The sequence below is a fragment of the Coenobita brevimanus genome, chromosome 17 (genome assembly GCF_032717465.1).
Source record: "Coenobita brevimanus isolate Jiangsu-jjx chromosome 17, ASM3271746v2, whole genome shotgun sequence".
NCBI lineage: Eukaryota > Metazoa > Arthropoda > Malacostraca > Decapoda > Coenobitidae > Coenobita > Coenobita brevimanus.
Window position 1 is genome coordinate 25,986,298 of NC_136970.1, and position 24,314 is coordinate 26,010,611.

Consider the following 24,314-nt stretch of genomic DNA (forward strand, 5'->3'; position numbering starts at 1 on the left):
AGCAATTTTAAATTGACAGAGTGATTCAGGTGTTTTTTTTATTTTAAGTACAAATTATATGCAAATGACTTTTGGGTCATTGCTCTGGCACAGTTACTATCAAACCATTTTGGAAAGTTCGATCTTTTAGTGAACTCTTGACTAGGTATGATTAAATCCATACCAGCTTGTACTAAGCCATTAATGTGGGACTGGTCAAATTGACATCACTAGAGAAGTGAGACTGCCATGGAATGTCAGCAAGATAATTTCTATACCCATCCTAGTTTGCCTTATCAAAGTGCCATCGGGTCACCTTGACAGGTTCAGAACAGGGAGGTTTTGGGGGGCTAACTAATAAGGCTTTGATGAGATTGTGGTCAGAGGATCCAAGTGGTGACGGTATTTCTATCCTGTACTGATATGGATTATTTGTCAGGAATAGATCCAAAAGATGGGCATTATGGTCAGGATGATCTGATATTCTGCTTGGTTGCTTTACCAACTGCTTGAGATTAAACGATTCTGCAAATGCTCGCACTCTAGACCAGCACCGTCAGTCCTGGCAGAATGCAATAATCATTCAACATTAAATTTGTTAAAATTGCCCAAAATAATATTTTCGGTGCGAAAGGCAAGGTTAAGGTTGCTCAACTGTGGATAGGGAGTCAAATACACCGGGTTATGAAGATGCTTTGGGGGAGCGATAGACTAAACAGATATATTTGGTAATATTAGATAATTTAGTTTATACAGTGAATAACCACCGTACCAGAAACTTTCTGTTATTTTTTCACAACTCATCAAAGGTATTCCCCCCTTCCTCTCTCACTGTCTCTGTCTGTCTGTCTGTCTGTCTGTCTGTCTGTCTGTCTGTCTCTCTCTCTCTCTCTCTCTCTCTCTCTCTCTCTCTCTCTCTCTCTCTTGCCGTCACAGCACTCAGAAGTAGTTGGCCTTACTTCCTCACGCTCACAGTCACCTCAGGTATCTAGGTCAGTGGCACATGAACTTGGATAAGTTTGAATTTGCATGGTCGGAGACCATAACAGATGGCAGGTAAGAAGATACTCTTTTTACACACACACACACACACACACACACACACACACAAAGGAAAATAAAGACTGTTATAACAGGCACTGTGCAGTCTGTAGCCAAAGTAACGAAACTGAAGCAAAGTTCGTTATGTGAAGGATAAACTAACGATGACCCACCAAAATCAAGGAAGGAGTTAAACGACAACTACACTCACTGCGTCCCGGTTAACGAAGTCACACAGAGCAATAATGTAGCTTAACGACACTGCAGCTACGTCCGGTATCTCTTAGCCAGGTTAGCAAATTTTCACTTCAACTTAACAAGAAAAGTTAAAAATAATATTGTTGGGTAACTGTTTAGCTATTCGTGTCACAGCACAGGTGGGTCAACCATGACGCGGCGGAATGTAAATACATGCACTAGGAATTCAATTGTGGCGGGTGAGGCTGGACTCTGTGGGTCATCAGCAATTATGGGCAAATTGTAAACATGGGTAAATGGAAGTCTGGGGAAAGGGTAAGGTTTGGCAGTAATTGTTAAATGTGATGAGAAATACAGAACTAAAGAGAGCAGTATGGGGGAATAGAAGTATGTAGAAATGGGACGATTAAGCGAGAGGAGAAAGACGGTATCAGAAGAAAAGAAATACTTTGAAAGTAGAAAATAATATAGCAAGAATATAAAAAGTGTGAGAGGAAGGGAGAGAGAAGCAACATAATGGTGAGGGATCAAGGGGAACTGCCAGTTTGGTGACGGTTTTGTGGAGGAATGGTAATGAGGAACAGATCAGAATTTTCGAAGAGCATGGGACTCGGGAGGAAGACAGGGGAGGGGGAGATGGGATGACGGTAGAAGAATTCAATATCTGTGAGCAGGTAACACAGAGAACGAAACGTTTGCAGGAGTGGATTAAGATGGAATTATGAAAAAGAATGATAACGGATTAGGACAACTAGAACTAATATTGTGGAGGACCAAAATTTAATAGCAATTTGTAATGTGATATAAACGAATGACTGGGAACACTAGAGAGGAGGAAAGGAACTGGCTGTAATCCCAAAGAGAAGAGTTGGAGGTTTTTCAGTCCTCTAATGACATCATAGGAGTAAGTCAGTCTGTTACCCTTAAATGTTCTGGACAAACTGTGGCCCAGCATCAGGCCTCTGCACCTTACAGTGAGGTATTGTTCTGAAGAAGCATTATTCTTTCACAATAACAGATCCCAATCAGACTCATGGTGAGGCAGCAAGAACTGATATCTGTTAACGATCTAAAGGTTCGCACGTGAAGCATTCAGCATGGATGAAAATAACTTCTTTTCAGCCTCATCGATGATTTCATATGGTTAATTTCTTGCTCCAATGATTATACTGCAGCACTACATCACCAACACATTACGCTCATCCTCATTCACAAAACAGTCCACACCAACACCATCAACACCACCACCACCACACTCCTACCCTCAAACACAACACACCTCACATTAACCACCAATACAACCACCACTACCACCACAACCGCGACCACCATAACCACCACCACCGCCATAGTCACCACCACCACCATTACCATAACGCCAAGACCACCATAACCACTATCACCACCATAACTACCACCATCAACACCACCGCCAAAGCCACCACAACCACCACGCCTCATTATTCCATTCATACTACCAGCACTCAATTTTTTTCACTTCATGAGAAACAGACGCACGAACCCATTCAGTGCCATGCAGGACGTCGTCTTATGAATTCCTGTTACATTCAGAAGGTTTTATTGGCTAAGCAAACACCGTTGATAGCCTACTGACACAGCCAGAAACAAAATCCAGTGATTCATTCAGTATTAAGATGTTATTTTTACTGCATTAGATTGCCGTCACACGACACCTGTAGGGTCAGGAGGGTCGCTGCCAGGTTCAGGTATAGACACAGCTTCAACTGAGCAACAGTATTGAGGAACAACCAAAAATTTACTGATCTCTCTCTCTCTCTCTCTCTCTCTCTCTCTCTCTCTCTCTCTCTCTCTCTCTCTCTCTCTCTCTCTCTCTCTCTCTCTCTCGTGTAAGGTCAGACAATCTAATGCTCTCAGTATGGAATGAGAGTACCTAAGTGTGATTCTCTCTCTCTCTCTCTCTCTCTCTCTCTCTCTCTCTCTCTCTCTCTCTCTCTCTCTCTCTCTCTCTCTCTCTTCAACATGAATTTGCTGGCAGTCAGCTTCTGATTATTTAAACCTGTTTGTTCTTTAATTTCAACAGTGTGAATTCATTTTCTATTCCATTTTCCTTTATCACATTCATTCTCACCATCATCACCATCATCATCATCATCATTGACATCATCATCATCATCATCATCACCATCATCATGACCATCGTCGTAATCTTCATCATCCTCGTCGTAATCATCCTTTCCCTCCAAGTTTGTCCTCCCTCCTCTATTCACTTTTCCCAAGTTCTCCTTCTTCCTCCTCCTACCTCGTCTCCAGCAGGTAAAATACTACCTAAGGTTTCTGTTGCTACGGCAGGAGGGATTTGACTGGAGGGAGAAAGGGAAGCTGGGAGAGAAAATAGTCAGAGAGGAAAGAGGGAGAGAAAAAGGAAAAACTGGCGGTGAAGAGAGCAAAGGGGGGGGAAGGACATTGATGAGAGAGAGAGAGAGAGAGAGAGAGAGATGTATGAATTAAAATGAAAACCATACAAAAAACGCAAAGAAAAATACGGAATAACAAGCCCATCCACAAAGTCACATAGAGAAAATAACAATATAAAAACAAAAAGAACACATTTGAATAATGAAATAATTTCAAGAAAAATAATCAGTATTTTGTAAGTGAAGGCAACCCTGTTAAACAGCAAAAAATATATAAAGCTCCACCAAATATGTCAAGCAGAACGAAAGTGGCAAAGAAATTAAGAAATTACGGGAGAAAAGAGCATGTGAAAGTGAGGGAAAAAATATGGCAGAGTAACAGTGTTGGGGAAATTGTGTGTGTGTGTGTGTGTGTGTGTGTGTGTGTGTGTGTGTGTGTGTGTGTGTGTGTGTGTGTGTGTGTGTGTGTGTGTCAGAGAGAGAGAGAGAGAGAGAGAGAGAGAGAGAGTTTGTAATCTTGGCAGGAAGTCGCATGTCTTACATGAAATTACCGCTGCGAGGCTGAGACAACAAACATGTGTTTCAGTATTTACATTACTCTTGTATTTCATCGTTCCTACTCTCTCTCTCTCTCTCTCTCTCTCTCTGTATCTATCCATCTTTTTATCTATCAACCTATGGGAAACCAGGAGGGAGTGCCAGAGGAACATCAGAGGGAGTCAATATATTTTGTAAACTCATACGTGACCTCTGTGGGAAATACTGACTGTGTTGGTGATGAAGAATGGACATGAGTAAGCCATTATGTTGTGTATATATTCTGAAGGACATGAGTAACCCATTACGTTATTTATATATCCTGAAGGACATGAGTAAACCATTATGTTATTTATATGTCCTAAAGATGAAAGGAAGGAGATGGTGAAGGAATACAAGGGAAAGCAATCAGCAACAGACCTTATGGTTCTTTCGAGGCTGCCTGTTACAGAGTAGACAACGACTATCTATCTATCTATTGCCAGACGCCTTAATCCCATACAGGGTGGCAACAAGCATATCGCCTCCACGTCGCCCTGTCTCCTGCCATTTCATTTCCTTGCCCCCAATTCACAAACCTCTCTCTCATATACCTCTCCACTCCATCCCTCCACCTCATCCTTGGCCTCCCCCTCCCTCTCTCCCCTTCCATCTCACTGATCCACGCTCTCCTTGTCAGTCTCTCACTCTCCATCCTCTCCACATGGCCAAACAACCTCAATGTATTTCTCCTAACGCCTCCTATCACATCCACATCCACACCACAACGCTCTTTCACATCCTCATTTGTCAGTCTGTCTCTGCATGTGACTCCACATGCTCCTCTCGAATAACTCATTTCCACTACTGTCACTCTTGACTTCTGTCCCTCCAACAAGGTCCAAACTTCACTTCCATACGTTAGAGTTGGTATCACAATACTGTCATGTAGTAGCTTTTTCACTTCCATGCTCACGTCCCTGTTTCTTATCACTGCTTTCAAGGCACCAGCAACCTTTCTTCCTTGTTGTACCATATCAAGCACTTCACCCTCCAAACTTCCATCCTTACTCATCACACTACCCAGATATTAAATGCACTCACATTTTCCATTTCCTCATCATCTATCCTCACTGTGCATTCACTAAGTCCACTTTTCTCGAAGACCATAACTTTACTCTTCACTACAATGACCCGTTTCTTACGCACTCTCCCAAACTCATCCACCAAGCCTTGCAGCTCCCCTTCGTCTTCACTTAACAACATAGTATCATCTGTAAAGAACAGTACAGGGAGTTTCCAAACAGTGTCCTCTCTCATTAGGGCAACTCCAACATCCACTGCCCTACCTTGCGTCTCTTTTATAACCCCATCCATATACAGATTGGACAACCATGGAGACATGACACATCCCTGTTTCAACTCAACCTTCAAATAGAAAAATTCACTCAGTTCACTATCCACACGCACTGCAACCTTAGCACCCCTATACATACTCTTCACTGCATTCAACATCATCCCATCTACTTCATATATTCTTAATACTTTTCCCAATCCTTGTCTATCCACCCTGTCATATGCTTTCTCCATATCCATGAAGGCCACATACAACTTCTTTCCCTTCTCTAGAAACTTTTCCAAGAAAGATCTGCTGTTGGAACGAATATCTGATCTATACAACCTCTTCCCTTCCTGAAGCCTCCCTGTTCTTCTCCAACTAATTTCTCTGTTATTTCCCTAACTCTGTTAATAAGTATCCTATCTTATACTTTTCCTATTACACTAAGAAGACAAATGACCCTATGATTATCACACACTTCTTTTTCTCCTTTCCCTTTATGCAAGGGAATAATTATACCTCACTTCCAATCCTCCAGGACTCTACCTTCCTCCCAGACCAATTTGAACATCTTCCACATCCATTCTACTACTATCTCTCCCCCATGCTTCAGCATTTCATCTCACTCTCCATCAATTCCTGGGGCGTTTCCAATTTTGACTTTCTTCATTGTTTCCACAACTTTCATCCTATTGATTTCTTGCTCTCTTCTCACCTCCCTCCTTCTCCCAGCCAACGACTACAAGATCTAATTCAACATGACGAAGGACAAGGATAGTAAAGCAAGAAGGTTCACCTTGCCTCCAAACCCTCCAGTTAAAAGTAGCAAGAAAAAGTGAGAAGGACCACAATGCAGCATGGAAAAACTGACATGGATATTCCATAGGAAAGACTGAAAGGGAAAGTTACAATCTATAATACTTTATCTATTAGCTACCAGTTTGAACAACCTGAAGGAGGAAGTAATAAAGCAAAATGAATGATCAAAAAAATCAATACATAAGGCAGGAACACATAGTTAATAAACAGTCTGCAGACACAATGTGGAAATTGCATAGTGTTGATGTTCAGGGGTGGTGCAGCAGCCTTGCCTGGCGCTTTTATGGTAGACAGCAGTCAGTCAGGCCCCAACTCCGTTCACTCCACTGAGACAAGGAACTTTCCCATGCAGGACAAGTACACAATTTACCTCCTGAAGCAGTGACCCCTGGTTCATTAAAATAATTTGTGTTGATGGTTACTTAACCAACAGGAACCCTCAGTGATCCACAGCCCATCACAGGTCGAAAGTAAGTGTAGTGACCATTAATTCAGGGCTATTTGTGCAGATCCCAGTCTGTGCTTATACTACTTTATTTGCATTTAACAAATTGATAAATATATAATGACGTGACACTACGATTTCTACTGGAAGGTTAAGTTTACAGGGTATCTTCTAGACAGAAGGGGAATTAACTTTTGCGTACATGGTAAAAGTAAGTCTGTTTTACATGTTTACGACTCTGTAGAAGAAGTAGTTTGCTTCATGGTATTGGAAATGCTTTCCCATATTTTTGTAGCTATTACTCCACAGAAATGTGTTATTCGGGATTAACATACTTAGCTGGGGGTCAGATAATTGATACTCGTACTTATCCAAGTGATTTTTAAAGGTTAGTATTGTATCACAGTTTCCTACATTTGTGGGCAATTTGTTTCATTTATTTACAACTCTATTAAAGAAACAAATGCTTAGATTCATGTGACTGAAATCGTTTACCAATAATTTATGACCTTTACCTGTGGTGTAGTTTGGGTGATCAACTGTGAAATATTTATTAATGGCCATATTATCATGTCCTTGGAATCTTTTGAACACTTGAATTAAATCTCCTCGTAACCTGCATTTTCATAGGGTAAAGAGATTCAGGGCTTTTAATCGTTCTTCGTATGGTTTATTTCTCAACCTAGGTATCATCCTTGTCACTCTTCGCTGTACTTTCTCAAGTTTCTCCATATACTTTTTATAATATGGTGACCAAAAATGAACACACTACTGCAAGTGTGGGCATATTAAGGAATTATACAAAGTGAAGATGATATTATCAGATTTATATTCAAATGCTCTACCTATGAATCCAATCAGTTTATTGGTTTTCTTTACAGCTTCTGTACGTTGTTTGTTTGGTTTCAAATAATTTATTATAACTCCTAAGTCATTTTCAGGATTTACACCTTACTCTCTAAAATTTAACAATATTCATGTTATAACGCTCTTACATTTCTGCTGCCAGTGTTTAAAACTTTACATTTGTTAAAATTGAAATCCATTTGCCATGTTTGGGCCCAGTTAAACAGTTGATCAAGATCTCTCTGAATTGCCTGCCTCTGCAGTGCTGTATCTGCTATGTTTCCTATTCTAGTGTCGTCAGCAAATTTTGAAATCTTACAACATAAACCTTCATCAATACCGTTTATGTATATAAATAAAAGAGATAGGACTTAACACCGAACCCTGTGGCACTCCATTTGTAACGTTGATCCAGTCTCCTTTCCATTTATTACTGCTCTTTGCTTTCGTCCGGTGAGCCAATCTTCGACTCACCCGAGCACAGTGCCAGTGAACTCATGTGAACGAGTCTTTTGTGTGGAACTTTATCAAAAGCCTTTTGAAAATCGAGGTAGACAACGTCAGCAGATTTGGTCTCGGTGTACATGTTCAACATGTTTTTGAAAAAATTCAACAGATTCTTGAGGCAAGAGCGATTATTTCGAAATTCAGGTTGGAAATCTTTGATGGGCTCAGTTGTTTCAATGTGTTTCACAGACTTGTCTCTGATAATAGTTTCATTCAATTCACAAACCACTGATGTTAAACTAATGGGCCTGCAGTTTTTTAGTTGTGCTCTGTTTCTCTTTTTGAATATTGGGGTTATATTTGCAAGCTTCCATTTGTGTTGCTCCTTACTGTTCTTTAGTGATAGGTTCAAAAGTTCAGAAAAAGGCTTTGAAATTTCATTCTGTAGTTACTCAAATACGCATGGAGATTTTTTTTTGGTCCTGGTGTTTAATCTCCTTTAATCTACCAATTGCGAGTAGTACATCGCGATCACTAACTGTAAGATCATTGATTAAGTTGCCCTTTTCTATACAAACTGACTAACTGTAATAACACTGATTATATGTTGCCCTTTTCTTCAGGGAAGGACATGAGTAAACCTTTATATATCACTTGTTATTTTTATATATCATGAAGGACATGATCACCAACAAATTATACCAAAATGTCACAATCACCCTGACGGCCCAATTGTGAAAAAAAAAATGGCTGTGACTTGGCACTGCCTGCTTAAACACATACTGGTATCGATGGCCCCGTATTTTTGGACTAATTTCAGGAGCAAGGTGGGTGAGGGAAGGTTGACATTACCCTTTGCCACACACTACATATTACTGGTTCGTCCACAAGTTATCCTGATCACCTCGCCCGGACGGAGTCCGGCGAGGTATTGTTTTTGGTCGAGTTTCTTTGTTTGTTTGTTTGCAAGAATACGGAAAAACGGCTGAATGAAATTACGTGAAACTTTCAAAAAGTTTGTGGGCACTGGTCCCGAAAGAAAGTGATTAAATTTTGGAGGTAATCAAGTGACCCTGAAAGGTCAAATCAAGGGCACGGATTTTCAGACGGCTATAACTCGAAACCGGTTGAAAATAGGGATACTTACTATTATGAACATATACTCGAAATATGGGCTTTCATTTGGCACCAAGATCTTTTATTTTGAGTGACCTTGAAAGGTCAAACTCAAGGTCATGGATATTCAGGGGGCTGTAACTCGAGACTGGATGAAGACAGATATTTACTGTTATCAAGATGCAGGAAGTCTAATTGGGGTTTTCGATTGGCACCATGACCTTTGACCTTGAGTGACCTTAAAAAGTCAAACGAAAGATCACAGATTTTCAGAGGCTGTAACTTGAAAACTTTGCGCCATTTCCTTAGAGTTTATTTGTGTACTGTCACCAAATGGCAGTTCTGATTCAGCATTTAATAGCAATGACATAGCTGTTGTCTGGTGAGGTTTGTTGTGTCTGGCACCACTTGTTATTTTTTAAAATACTTATACCACAAGTGATGTGGCTTTGTCATATGGGTAGACTGGAAAGTTAGAGAATGGTTAATAGGATGTATGAGTGTGAGGTGGATGTAAGAATAAGAACCAAGAACAAGGCAAGGGTACAGGGTGCAAAATGTAACACACTCAGGAAAAAAATACGTCTTCACACCAGCAGGGTTTATGGATATTAAAATGAAAATCCTCAGAGATAGACTGGCAAACCTATTAAGGCGGTACGACAGACTATAATTATCACATCGTGCAATATACAGTTTTATGTAAACTAAAGGTGTGAAAATACAAAAGGTAATATTATGCACCTGAACTGCATGATGGTCAACATATCTTAAACTTGGTGATATGTTTCAGAATACTATACACCAGAAGGACTGTGATACTTTTGTAATGGCATGCATGAGGGACACTGTATGATATTTTACATTCTCCCAACCCTCACTATTCCTCCATTTAACTCCCCTTCCCTCCTCCCTTCTCTCTCTCTCTCTCTCTCTCTCTCTCTCTCTCTCACACACACACACACACACACACACACCTGCCTGACTTCTGGCGCTGCCTCGTACATATACATGAGGATTATACTCACACCTGTGTTGAGACTGGCGGACAGAGGTGTAAGGAAAATATAACGAGAAAAAGAAATATTCAAACCTAATGTTATAAATAGTGTGGGATATGACTTAGAAAATTATTTATAAATATACTGCTGCTGCTGCTACTACTACTACTACTACTATTTTTTTTTTTTTAATCACCTCCATCCATTGGTGAATTATATTGTGAAGATCAAATCAAACCTTCCTAATACAGTTCACCATTTGGAGTTGTAATGTCAAGGTTAACACTAACCCTCATATTACAATACGTTGGCCCCAAGCACGCCAACGGCTGTGGTTACCAACCATCTACAGTACTATTACTATTATTATTTTATTTTTTGTTATTGATATTACAGTGTAAATAAAGACATTAAACTATTGGAGTCGCTGGTCTATGCGACTCTCGACCACTGTAGCTTCGTAATCCAAACCCGCCAGAGAGACAGGCCTGAGGGCTGATGATCTTGTGCCTCTGAGAAATAGCAGAGCAGACCTCACGAGGGAGAATGAGAGTCGACATCTCATCCAGGCCATAACAGAACTCTGCGGTTGACGTTTCTTCTCAGAAAGAACTTCTGCCAGTCTCGAATAGAATCTCACTGCCTCTGGACCCATCCCACCTGATGTCTTGAACACAAGGGGAGTGAATCGACCGTGGTCCACATGTTGGATCCTTTCTTGATAATTTCTATTTTTTTCTTGCTCATTCCTCTTGTGTGCAGCTTCGAGAGACAGTTCACGATGACATGCTGCCATGGGATCGAATATCCTGATGTCGAAGAACGCCCTCTGCCCACGTGTCCAGAAACCACGAGCACTGACATCCACTCTTGCATCATTTGATGTGTTTGCTGTTCTGTGGGTGAAGTGCTCGCCGTCCAGGGGTGGCAGAGCTGGCTCAATCGTGACATCATGGCATATTTCCTGCAGCATTTTGGCAGTGAGGTCGCGTACTTCATCGTGTCGGATGCAAACAAAGCCTCCCTTCTTGCATACCATTGCATGGTTTGCATCAAAGGCAGTGCCACAAGCACAGTGTTGAGGTAGGTTCTCTATTGGCCACCCATATCTCAAGGCTATGGCATCAATAAATTCTTGTTTGTTGAAGTGGAAGCCCTTTGCCTTGAGAGGCAGGGTTGTGAGCCAGTTCGATGCCCCAACCTCCTGTGCAATTTCAACTCTTCTGCACTGGTCCGGTGTTAGATGTTCGATTATGTGCTGCAGCTGGTCTTTTTGTCTTGCTTCACGCTCCTTGCTTATCTGTGTCTTTATGTCTTTCTGACTTTGGTGGTCGATTTCACTCATCTCAACCTGGGCGCAGATCTTCTGTGACAAGGATTCAGTGAGCCTGAGTGAATTTCTGTGTTCATAGCTTGCCACGGCTACTGGATTTATAATGCCAAGGCCTCCCATCCTGGGTGGTAGTGCTAGAAGGTCCCTCTCTTCTGGTGTGGGGATGTGGCCATTGGTTAGAGATGGGAGGAATGAATCCCTGATTGCATCCTCCAGTGGTTGTAGCAGCAACTCGATGTCTGGTATGGTCCTCATCACGAAGGTCCACTTGTGCTTTACACCATAGGTAAATGCACTGTATGCTGCATTGAGTTCTGTTTTTACGTGGCTGGATAGTGTATGAATTTCTTCTACCCATGTCTTTACCTTGTCACTCACATATTTGTCTTTGAATTCCTTGGTTCCAGTCATAGCCCCTTGATGCCTCTGACCTTCCATAGTCACTATCAAGTTTGTGCCTCTAAATGCTTCTTGTGCATCATGATAGTAAGCTGGTCACGATCAAGATGGACTTACTGGCATTAGGGTAGTAACCTATTTCAGGGCCATGAGATGTTACAAGGTCCCACCATTTCCTCACATCCTCAACCTTGCTAGCACCCGTGAGATCATCTGCATAGGCTACCTGTTTTACATTGGTGGCCTCGTATTTGATCTGTTGTTGCAGCACTGTCATCGCCAGGGCGTACCTAGCCATGGCAACGGGGTCCCCCTGGGTAGTTCCTTCTGTGGACTGGATTACACCGACTTCGTGAGCCGCTGTCTTACCCACAATGTAGAGGACTGCTGGTTCTTTGTAGGTGTAGTCCACATATTGGGCAAATGCTGGGCATTGAACCTTGATATTGTGCAGCATTGCCTCCCTGTTGATGGAATTAAATGCATTTGAGGCATCAACTAATAATACTGCCTCACAGTCCTCTTCCTCAAATATTTTTCTCATGGAGTGAACTGCTGCTTCACCTCCTGCCGGCTGGCCTGCACACACCTGGAGGTTCCCAACTGCCTGCTTCACATCATCTTTCACCACCTCCATGATGCATTTACCTATAATCCGTCTTAAGACTTCACCCACCCCGATGGGCCTGCATCCAGGATTCTTATCAAGGGGGATTAGTCTGCAAGCCGTCGGTGCTTCGATGTTACTGCACTGACTTGAAGCCAGCTTCCTCGCCAGTGAGGCAATGGTGTTACATAGGTCTGTTGCTGCCTCCCCAAACTTGATGTTAATGAGGATTACTCGCCACGATTTTGCATCCAGGCCTGACGGTCCTGCCCCTCCCTGTGTGTGCATTGCCTTCCACCACACCATATCTCCAGTTATCCTGTCATATATGATGGGATTGGGAGGAGTGTAGTTGCCGTCAAGCTTTGACTGGGCACTTCCTTGTCGTGCAGTCGGATGTTTTTCTTTTAGTTGTTGCATTGTTTCATCTGTCAGGTCAAGTACTCCGTTTGGTGATTCAGCTGACAGGGATCTTGTTGCCATCGAGACCTTCCCCTGTCTCATCTTGGTGCCAAAAATCCTTGCCACATCGTTGGTATTCTGATTTCTTCTGCCTCGGTTGTTTATTCTCATTTGCAAGGCCCTTGCTTCCTCAAGTAGGTTGTTGATTTCACCTCTTTTCCATGTTTCAACCAGCCTTTGGATGGCCTTAATATTTTCTGCAAAGCTAGCTCTCGGGCGGGTCTTGTTGAGGAAGAGATGTGGTATAAGTGCAAGGACCTTAAGAGAGAATGAGGCAATGGGTGAGTTATTGTTGTAGTTGGCTATCAGGCGAGTGATTTCCTTGATCATGTCAGTTGTAGCATTGCATTTGGGAGGTTCAAAAAGGTTACTTGAGGACCATCCAACTATTTCATTATATGTGGTGTTCATCCAGGTTACTGTATTTTCTCGGGATTTGCCCATCCAGTATGTGGGACGACCTTCTCGCACAGACCTGTGAGGCTGTTCTGCTTCCTCGTTGTTTGTGTCACTACCGTTCTGAGGACATATAATACCTAGATGATTCCCTCTTTCATGCACTCCTCTATGGTGGTCTTCATCCTGAGTTTCATTTCTATTATAAACCTCATGATGCTCCTCACCCCCAGCTTCACTACTATTCACTTCCCCATGGTGATTTAACCCACCCAGCGCTTCCATATCTCTCGCATCTTGGCGTCTATCCCTATCCCTCGCTTCACCACGGGGTCTTTGACCACCACGCATGTCCCTGTGATCGTGCATATTGTCAGTGACCGCCCCATCAATTTCCATGTCACCAATCTGTCGCCCGCCATGTTGGAAGTGGTCAAGTGCCGCTTCTGGTGGGCTGTGATTCCCTAACACATTCATACAGAAAGGTCCCATCCTACTACTACTACAACGACTTCTACTACTGCAACTACTACTACTACACACACACACACACACACACACACACACACACACACGCCGTGATGATCTCTGCATATTACACACCATGACAATGACCAAACAGAACGAGTGGGAAAGAGTATGTGCAAATATATTCCGTACCTTCTTTACCCCTTCACAGGTGTTGACCTTATACACGGATTTTATTCACCTCTGTGTAGAGTACAACTCTTATATGCGGAGAGGCTCCCCACATACAGCTTCTCAATTGGATGGAGTCAAAGGCTATTCGTCTCATTAACTCTCCTCCTCTTACTGGCTCCCTTCAAACACTGTCCTTTCGCAGCACTGTTGCATCTTTATTTCTTTTCTATCGGTCACTGCTCCTCTGAACTGTCTGCTTGCATCCCTCCACCTCTACGTCGGGCGAGTAGTACCCGTCTAACAACAAACTCTCATCCCTTTTCTTTCCAGCTCTCTAGTGCAAGAGTTATATAACCGTTACTTCCAGTCATTCCTTTATGCAACAGGTCAACTCTGGAACTGTCTCCCTCTGTCTGTATTTCCCACTTCCTATGATCTAAAACTTGGCTCTCTTTTGTATTATTTTGTCTTTTCCTTGGAAGAAACGGTTTGCGGGCTCTTAGCCTTTGGTTCCTTCTTCTTTGCATAAAAAAAAAAACATGGAAATGAATGAAATGATGCCACACAGGTACATAAACTCACAGAGTTATTACTAATGGTGTGCTTCCTTTTATTATGTAAGTATTTATTACATATGACTGGGATGGAGGATAGTAAGTATTGGTGAAGGTCATGATAGAGCATACAATCGCCATGACAACCCCACATAAATAATCAATACCTATTGAATGACCACTAACAAAACTGCCAATATCACCCAGCATGGCTATCTATCCACCACGCACAAAGATTCACCTTTTACCAGTTATGTATTTTGTTCTGTCAATCCATCATTCCAAATCTTTTTTTGTATTTACACAGTTTTGATATTTAGGACTTTTCATCCACGCTTTCAGATATATTTTGCTTTTAGAGAGTTGTTAGTGTTGAAAGGAATATTTTGTGTATAATATCAGTGTAGGTTTTTTCCTTTGACTTCATTAATTTCTCTCTCTCTCTCTCTCTCTCTCTCTCTCTCTCTCTCTCTCTCTCTCTCTCTCTCTCTCTCTCTCTCTCTCTCTCTCTCTCTCTCTCAGCATCTGGCGTCTCCTAATTTTGAGCTCAAACTTCTAAGAATATACAATAAAAAAAACAACCAAACTATTGTTGTTTACTCATTATAAAGCCGTTTGTTGAGTATTACGAGCATGATAATAATGGTGTGTGTGTGTGTGTGTGTGTGTGTGTGTGTGTGTGTGTGTGTGTGTGTGTGTGTGTGTGTGTGTGTGTCAGAACACACAAATAAGAAAACGTGACTGCCTATAGGTGTGGATTCGAGCATGTGTAAATCTCTATGTAAATGTAATCGCTAAAGAGTGTGTATACTAGTGTATCATGTGTGTGTATAGCTGATATATATATATATATATATATATATATACAGAGAGAGAGAGAGAGAGAGAGAGAGAGAGAGAGATTAGACCATTTCACATGTACATTACATGCAAAGCATCACTGGGTATTTCCAGTGAACCACGTAATTGTGATGAGGACACAAAACGGTGCTGTACAAGATATCGATAGACAGACTAACAGATGCGAAGAGACGGATAGATATAAACAGAAAGGCTGACACAGACCAACCGAGGCAGACAGGACAGATAGATGTATATGCAAATCAGCTTTGACCCTAATTCACAAAGAGAATAGGTGGAACAAGTTAAAATGAGACGGCCCCATTAAGCATTAATATATTCTTAAGTAATCGCCATTTTACTGCTGTTTAGAAACTGGACAAAGATAAGCTCACCGATAACTTTGAACACGTCCAGAATCACAGCATCACAGCCACACCACCAGAATCACAGCATCACAGCCACATCACCAGAGTCACAGCATCACAAGAACACCAGAGTCACAGCATCACAAGAACACCAGAATCACAGCATCACAGCCACACCACCAGAGTCACAGCATCACAGCCACACCACCAGAGTCACAGCATCACAGCCACACCACCAGAGTCACAGCATCACAGCCACACCACCAGAGTCACAGCATCACAGCCACACCACCAGAGTCACAGCATCACAGCCACACCACCAGAGTCACAGCATCACAGTCACACCACCAGAGTCACAGCATCACAAGAACACCAGAATCACAGCATCACAGCCACACCACCAGAGTCACAGCATCACAAGAACACCAGAATCACAGCATCACAGCCACACCACCAGAGTCACAGCATCACAGCCACACCACCAGAGTCACAGCATCACAGCCACACCACCAGAGTCACAGCATCACAGTCACACCACCAGAGTCACAGCATCATAGCCACACCACTAGAGTCATAGCATCACAGCCACACCACCAGAGTCACAGCATCACAGCCACATCACCAGAGTCACAGCACCAGAGTCACACCACCAGAGTCACAGCATCACAGTCACACCACCAGAGTCACAGCATCACAGTCACACCACCAGAGTCACAGCATCACAGCCACACCACCAGAGTCACAGCATCACAAGAACACCAGAGTCACAGCATCACAGCCACATCACCAGAGTCACAGCATAACAGTCACACCGCCAGAGTCACAGCATCACAGCCACACCACCAGAGTCACAGCATAACAGTCACACCACCAGAGTCACAACATCACTGCCACATCACCAGAGTCACAGCATAACAGTCACACCACCAGAGTCACAGCATCACAGCCACATCACCAGAGTCACAGCATCACAAGAACACCAGAGTCACAGCATCACAGCCACATCACCAGAGTCACAGCATAACAGTCACACCACCAGAGTCACAGCATCACAGTCACACCACTAGAGTCACAGCATCACAGCCACATCACCAGAGTCACAGCATCACAAGAACACCAGAGTCACAGCATCACAGCCACATCACCAGAGTCACAGCATAACAGTCACACCACCAGAGTCACAGCATCACAGCCACACCACCAGAGTCACAGCATCACAGTCACACCACCAGAGTCACAGCATCACAGTCACACCACCAGAGTCACAGCATCACAGCCACACCACCAGTCACAGCATCACAGTCACACCACTAGAGTCACAGCATCACAGCCACATCACCAGGAAAACAACCACACTACGAGACGTGAAGGGAAGGAAGGGAAAAGAAGGGAAGGGAAGGAACTGAACGTATGGGTAGGGTGAAAGCTGTAGACCTGGGAGGGAGAGGGTACGAAAATCAAAAGGCTATGAGATTCATGACAGGGAGAGGTGAGGGGAGAGAGAGAGAAGGAGATATGAGGGTCATGGTGAGTAGAGAAGGAAGGGTGAAGTGAGACAAGGTTGGTATGGAAAGAAAAGCCTGACGTAGTAAACTTTGGCAAGGTACACGGATGTGCAGGTAAACTCCACACAATAGTTTACAATTATACATGGGTTTTATCATTAGTGTGTGTGTGTGTGTGTGTGTGTGTGTGTGTGTGTGTGTGTGTGTGTGTGTGTGTGTGTGTGTAATAATATAGTAGTGTAAGACAGTAACATCAGTGGAAGAACAGGGATGGGAATACAAAAAGAGAGAACGATCAAGAACGAAATGGAGGGTGAAAGTGGAGGACGTGCTGTACATGTGGGAGGAAGCCTTGGAATGGAGGGCGGGAGTGACGAATACATTTTTGTCTCGGCAACACAAAATGATCTGTAGGCCAACAGGGTGAGGTAAAAGGTACGTAGAGCAGAATAGGACAGCGCTGGACCCACCACTCAGTGATTGATCCCAAGCTGGTAGGTAAATGGGAGGAATAGGAAAAGTAAGGGATGGGCAGGAAAGGAAAATTAAAGTAAGAGGGTAAAGAAAACGAGAAGCAAGTTTCAAAAAGGGAGGACACGACAGCATTTTACCTGCATACCCCAACCTGCCCACTCCTCGTCACACAAACTTTTGCCTCTCAGCACTCGTTCGCTGGTCATTAGTGATATTCAGTGTCCAATTTTCCCGTGACTCCGATCACTTCCGGGGCCCAGGCCGTTTTTATCGCCAGTTTTCATGAAAAATGTCGCTGTAACTTCTTTAATTAGCAGACTTTGGGGGAGACTTTAGTAGTCAATGGCCTGAGGTCAAGAAGGAAAGGAAAAAAAAAATGCTTGGGAAAAATTAACGATATGCTAAGTTTCGACTTCTCTTTCTTATTACTGGCCTGCTGGCAGCTATGCAAATGGCTAAAAATGAACAAACGACGATGGCTTTTGAATAAAACAAAAATTCTTCACCTCAGTTTTTCCAAAGTATGTTTTCTGTTTAAGGCTATAACTTGAAACTCACCAGGTGTTGCTAATATACTGGTTCATTGAAATTAGTATGATAAGGAAATGAAGCCAAGACTGAGGTGGAAAGATACGGAGTGGGTAATGAACTGATGTGAAGGGGTGATTTTTTTTTTTTTTTTTTTTTTTTAAGGTTATGGGAGAAGAGTCAAGAAGGGTGTCACAGGAAGGCACAGGTTATGGATGCTAATAATAGTGAGATACTGAATGCAGGCACAGAAGCTTATACATACTGCAACTGATGGCACACGGTTACAGTCTGCTAGTAATGAATTTTGGGTTTAGAGTGAATAAAAATGCTGGTATTAATGATGACCTGGAGAAGCCATTAAGGTACTTTATGAGAGTTTATTGATTATCGTCTGACTAGTTTAATTTCCTTGTGCAGCGAAAAAGATGAGAGGTGAAGCAGGAAACACACAGAAGGAAGGAAGGAAGAAAGAAATGAAGGAAGCAAGGAAGGAGAGAGAGAGAGAGAGAGAGAGAGAGAGAGAGAGAGAGAGTAAGTTATTATTATTTTTTATTTTACAAACTTAGATGCTGGACAAATACAACCCCTGAGTGAACCTGCCATACGCCAACCGTATATGGCTGGTGAATGTGCATGACAGTTGACGGACTGAGCACCGGACACACACACACACACACACACACACACACACACACACACACACACACACACAGTTTGCCATGATAACAATGACAGTTTCAAACTCACTGTGTGTGGAAGCTCGAAAATATCAATGCTTGTGGTTTTTGTTGTAGTGCGGGTACTTGTATTAATCACAGAAGTATTGTAGTAGCTGCTGCATTTTTTGTAGTAATAATAAGTAGACTATAATCATAACGATATCTGTACAAAAAATAATAATAAATGCCTCATCTCACCTTAAAGACTTCAATCTCATAGTTAGAAGGGACAAAGGGTCATGATGATGATGAACTGCTTTAACAATATGACCCTCTGATAACCTAACCGGTGTTGTGCATTTTCCAATGTATCGGTTTCACTTAACTGAAAAAATGAATGAGGTGATGCAGGAGGTGTTGGTGTTTGCCAGCGACTGTTGGTGCTGCCCCTCATGTTGTTCACAGTGTGGATGTAACTGACTGTATTGTCCTTAATGTAAATAATAGTGTTTAGGTATAACGCTGACTGGGGATCATCCTTTTCGTCCCGCTAAAGGAAATCATCATCAATACTAACTCTCTGTTATTACGATGGTGTAGGTACGACAATGAAATAATAGTAGTGATGCATTAAATGGATCTTTTGCCTAGTGCGATGTGGCACACACACACACACACACACACACACACACACACACACACACACACACACACACACACACACACACACACACACACGCACACGCGCGCGCTCGCGCGCATATCCGCATCTCTGAAATCTTCGAATTTCTTCAGTTACACTTTACAAACCAATCACACGATTTTTTGTCTATTTTCTTAACGTTTCAGAGAGAGAGAGAGAGAGAGAGAGAGAGAGAGATAGGGGGGGGGGAATGATGTAGGAAACCCTTGACTGTAGGTCTGGTAGAAATGTAACCGTGTCTGCTGGAGTCATACGTCAAGATTTACATCCAGAGAGAGTAAACGGTTTTATCTCTAATACCACCTTATCATCTCATAACTGATTCTACTTAGCGTGATACAGATGGAGTTTCTGAATTATCTGCTTTTATTATGTTTTTTTTTTTTTTCATAATGAAAAGTACCCCCCATCTCTCTCTCTCTCTCTCTCTCTCTCTCTCTCTCTCTCTCTCCACGCACCCGCACACAAAGCCTCGCTTTCTCACATTCCACCAACCAGCCGGATATTCAACAATTTCCGGCAGCCACTTGTATCCTTAAAAATGCAAACGCACACAGACACAAAAAATGCAGACAGAATTAACATAAATTATTACAGTACTGTTTCCTTGATCAAAGCACGTTTGAGAAAAGTTATGGAACGAACCTACCCCACTACATTTCGTTGTGTGTGTGTGTGTGTGTGTGTGTGTGTGTGTGTGTGTGTGTGTGTGTTAGAGAGAGAGAGAGAGAGAGAGAGAGACTTGTCTTGCTCTTGACGGCAGAAGACCATTGAAGATACAGGGCGAGACTGAGCCCCCTTCCCCACAACAGACACACTCACATAGCCACCGCATAAACTGCATTACATCAGGTTTGCCTTAACAGAATTTCTACTGTGGCAAACTTCATATAGTATGGATGTTCCATACAACACCTACAGGGTGTGATTTCCCATGTTTGTGAACAACAGTCCTTTACTATACCTCTACTGAGCTGGTATTGTCCTCATCACGCTTGGAGTACCAACATTTCTGTGACTGTCAGTACTAATGCTATGAAAAGACTCGTTTATTCCCCAAGCATTTACGCGCTGGAAATGGGTGTTTACGTAGAGTAAAACAATTTTGTGTGGATGAGAATCGTCGAGTTACCATTCATGGTATTGTTGGTGTGCTGAGGGCTTGTGCTGCTGCTCAGTCAACCGTGAATTAGGTAACACTTGGTAGAACAGCCGTTCACGGTGTAAACTGAGACTCTCACAGGATATTTCGGTACATCACAGGTCTAATGTAGGTATTGTGGGGTTATTCGTAACACCAAAAGTGGAATGTTTCATTTGATCTGGAAAGAGATTTTTCAGTCTTTATGTAACCTTCATCTACGGTGAAATGCTAGCCACAAAATACATTTTTGTTTAGACAGTTTCATTATTACTGATAATTCATTAATTATTGCTTAGTGTTCTGGAGTCAAAACTTAACTGTCTTCAGTCTTTTCGTTCGTATCTAGTGCCGAGTCTCCATCAAAGCTGCTGCAGGGCTTAAAACAGCAAACCTGCCCGTGTCATTCGCAGCTATAAGCACAGTTTCAATACAATACCAACACCACATTATTTTATGGTTCACAGGAACACATACAATGCATCATTTAATCGTTCCTTGAACCATGTACCTGAGATAATGACAACACCATGACGCTGTAAGGTACACACACACACACACACACACACACACACACACACACACACACACACACACACACACACACACACACACACACACACACACACACACACACACACACACACACACACACACCGAACAGATATGCCGCGAGGCAAGCTGCAGCAATAACTATCAGGAGGACAAAGACGGTGTTGATGATGGTGATGACGACTTACACCCGGCATTCGGTGGGAACATAACACAGGCGGCTGACTCACCCACCGTCTGGCCACAACCACCCATACCACAACCACGCCAACCACAACAACCAACCCATGAAGATTATCATGTTGTCCCAGCTTCAACAAGAGATAGTGGATATCGGAGAACACTTCGAGACAAGTACAGATATCTGCGACATCTTGAAAAACTAGACAAAACCGTGGAATAGTGACTAATGAAAAATGAAAAGTGAAGAGTGAGTGAACAGTGAATAACGACAAGAGGGAATGCCGAGGCACACAGCTACCCTCATGGCCCTGTACTGTTTACACTCAATGGAATTTGTGTGCGTCAAGAGGGAGAGCCAGATACGGCTTAATAGGGTCTATGTGTTTTATATGTGGGACCGCGATAAGAGAATAGTGACGCAGAACCAAAGGGTAACCATGTCTAGTGTGACTTAGTATTATACAATGGACATTGTTTCAAAATGTTGTGGACTAGACCCGACTGAGGACGCTGAGAGAGGTGAACGAAGGATATGAAGAGTGCACGCCCATTTCCGCCCTCTGTACTTTTCCTGAGGGAGGGACGGAAGGTTGGAAGTCAGTCGAGTCTGAGAGGACGAGCGTCTAAGACAGCTGGGGGAAGATCCTGTGATAGCAGAGGCCCGACTGAGCACCCTACCACGACGATGAGACGAATGATGTCTTGGTACTCTACGGTAACTGTGAATAAACATCTTTGTTAGAGAATACAGAAAAAAAGTGGAGCTAAGAGTGTGAAAGAAAGCGGAGTAGAAAAGTGAAATATACTGAGAGTATACTGTACAGTAGAGCCTTGGTAACGTATAACATGACGGGCCAGATAAAGAGTATGATTGCTAAAGTAATTTATTTGCTCAATGATGAGGTGAAAGATTACCTAAGGGCAATGTGTCTTTATTAAGGAAAAATATTGAGCTAGGGCAGATAATTGTGTTAAAGTGTAGCGCTAATAATTAAGAGTAGTAACATAGTTATTGGTATATTGGATAAAATATAGTGTTAATTCTGTAATGTTATATTGAAGTGACACTTTGATAAAGTGATATTGTAATGAAATGGTATTATAGTAATTGATGTTATAGTAACAGTGATGTTTTACTGATATGATGTTGTACTAGAGTGATGTTCTTGGTATTATTCAAGTGTTAACATGTATTGTGTGTCAAACCTTTGATAATAGAGTAGTAACAGTTTAACTAAGTTGTGAGTTATATTAAAGTAGTGAATAAAGATTAACGTTTGTATAAGAAATCAGAACATTGTGAAAAGGTGTTATACATGGTTACGTTTATAACACTTATGAATAATTGCTTGTTTTATGAATTTTAGTTTTAGAGTTGAGTACTATTGTAAGGCAGTATGATTTAACAGTTTTACTGTATAGAGTAAGATCATACAGCAGTCACGTGACTTTAAGTTCGCTGAGTGAAAGTAACGAGTTTGTTATTTCTGACTTGGTTTATTAATTGTATTTAGTTTATAGATAAAAGAGAGAAAGAAGAGGTAATTTTGAGTAGCCTTAGAATCCCTTCCTCTTAATTCAGGAAAGGAACGTTCCCACGTAGCGCCGGTCTTAAATGGACTTATGAAGAGTTAATGTGTTGTTATGTTTGACTCCCTATTTGCACCTGTCCAGCGCTACCTAACCTAACGTAACCTAACTCTCCTAACCTAAAGAGAAAAGTCAAGTAGGGGAGCACGACAGATAGACAGACTTATAACATACAGATAACAACATTGACAATTAGACCTGGACCGACTGATGCCCGCTATTTCAACTACGAATACGCTAGGAAAACGATATCCATACACGGCGTCATTTGACTGGCATTAATTGGGTTATTTTTATGGCGTATTGAGCGGGCAACATAGCAGAATGTGACGAGATGAGGATGACAATGTGTGATGTGATGAAGGCGTGATGTAGAGATGACAAAACTGAGGTGAAAGGACTGAAAATTGATGGTGAGATCGAAATTTTGTAAAGGGTCAATGAAGTTGAAGTGAAGTTGAGAAGTGGCAGAACAAAATAGATGTATAATTTGATTTAGAAGGAATAAGCTGGTTCAAAGGGCACTGAGGAAAGCTGCAGTGAGACCGAAAAGAGGCTGAAGCTGAGCTGAGAGAGGAGGAAGCTTACGCCTGTAGTCTTGAAATTGAGGGCAGGGGTTACCAGTCCCGTACCCCACACGAGGTGGAAGCTCACACTTTCAGTGTAAGTGGTAATCTTGAAAGCGGGAGAGCGCACCCCTTCGTGTGGGTAGGCACGGCAAACAGTTGGTAACACTGCTAATTCTAAAATTCAAAATCTGAAAATAAAAACAATAGATATGACAGTTTCTAAGATTCATACACAAAACAATCTATTTCGTTTTTAAAGGCTGCAACATGCTTGCATGCATCGGCCTTGGTCACCTAATGGAGGCTCTCCATGCTGCACGGTCTATGGCAGTCTCCCTGTGACCCTGAGGTCACACTTAATGACCTGGTCCCACGTCTTTCTCTGTCTACCCCTCACAACCCCACCCCTAACATTAACACTTCTCACCTTCTGCACCCAATTATCATTCCTCATTGTCTCCACATGCCCAAACCATCTCAATCTACCTCTCCTCATCACAACACTAATACACTCTAGATCAACTCTTCCACTGTAAACCCAGCTACCCCCCTCCCTCCAGGCTTTGCATGCAGGGACACATTGCACATCCACCTAATCGTTGTCATTTCTATACGTTTGAGCCTGCGAAAATCCCCTTCCTTTACTGCCCAGGTGTCACTACC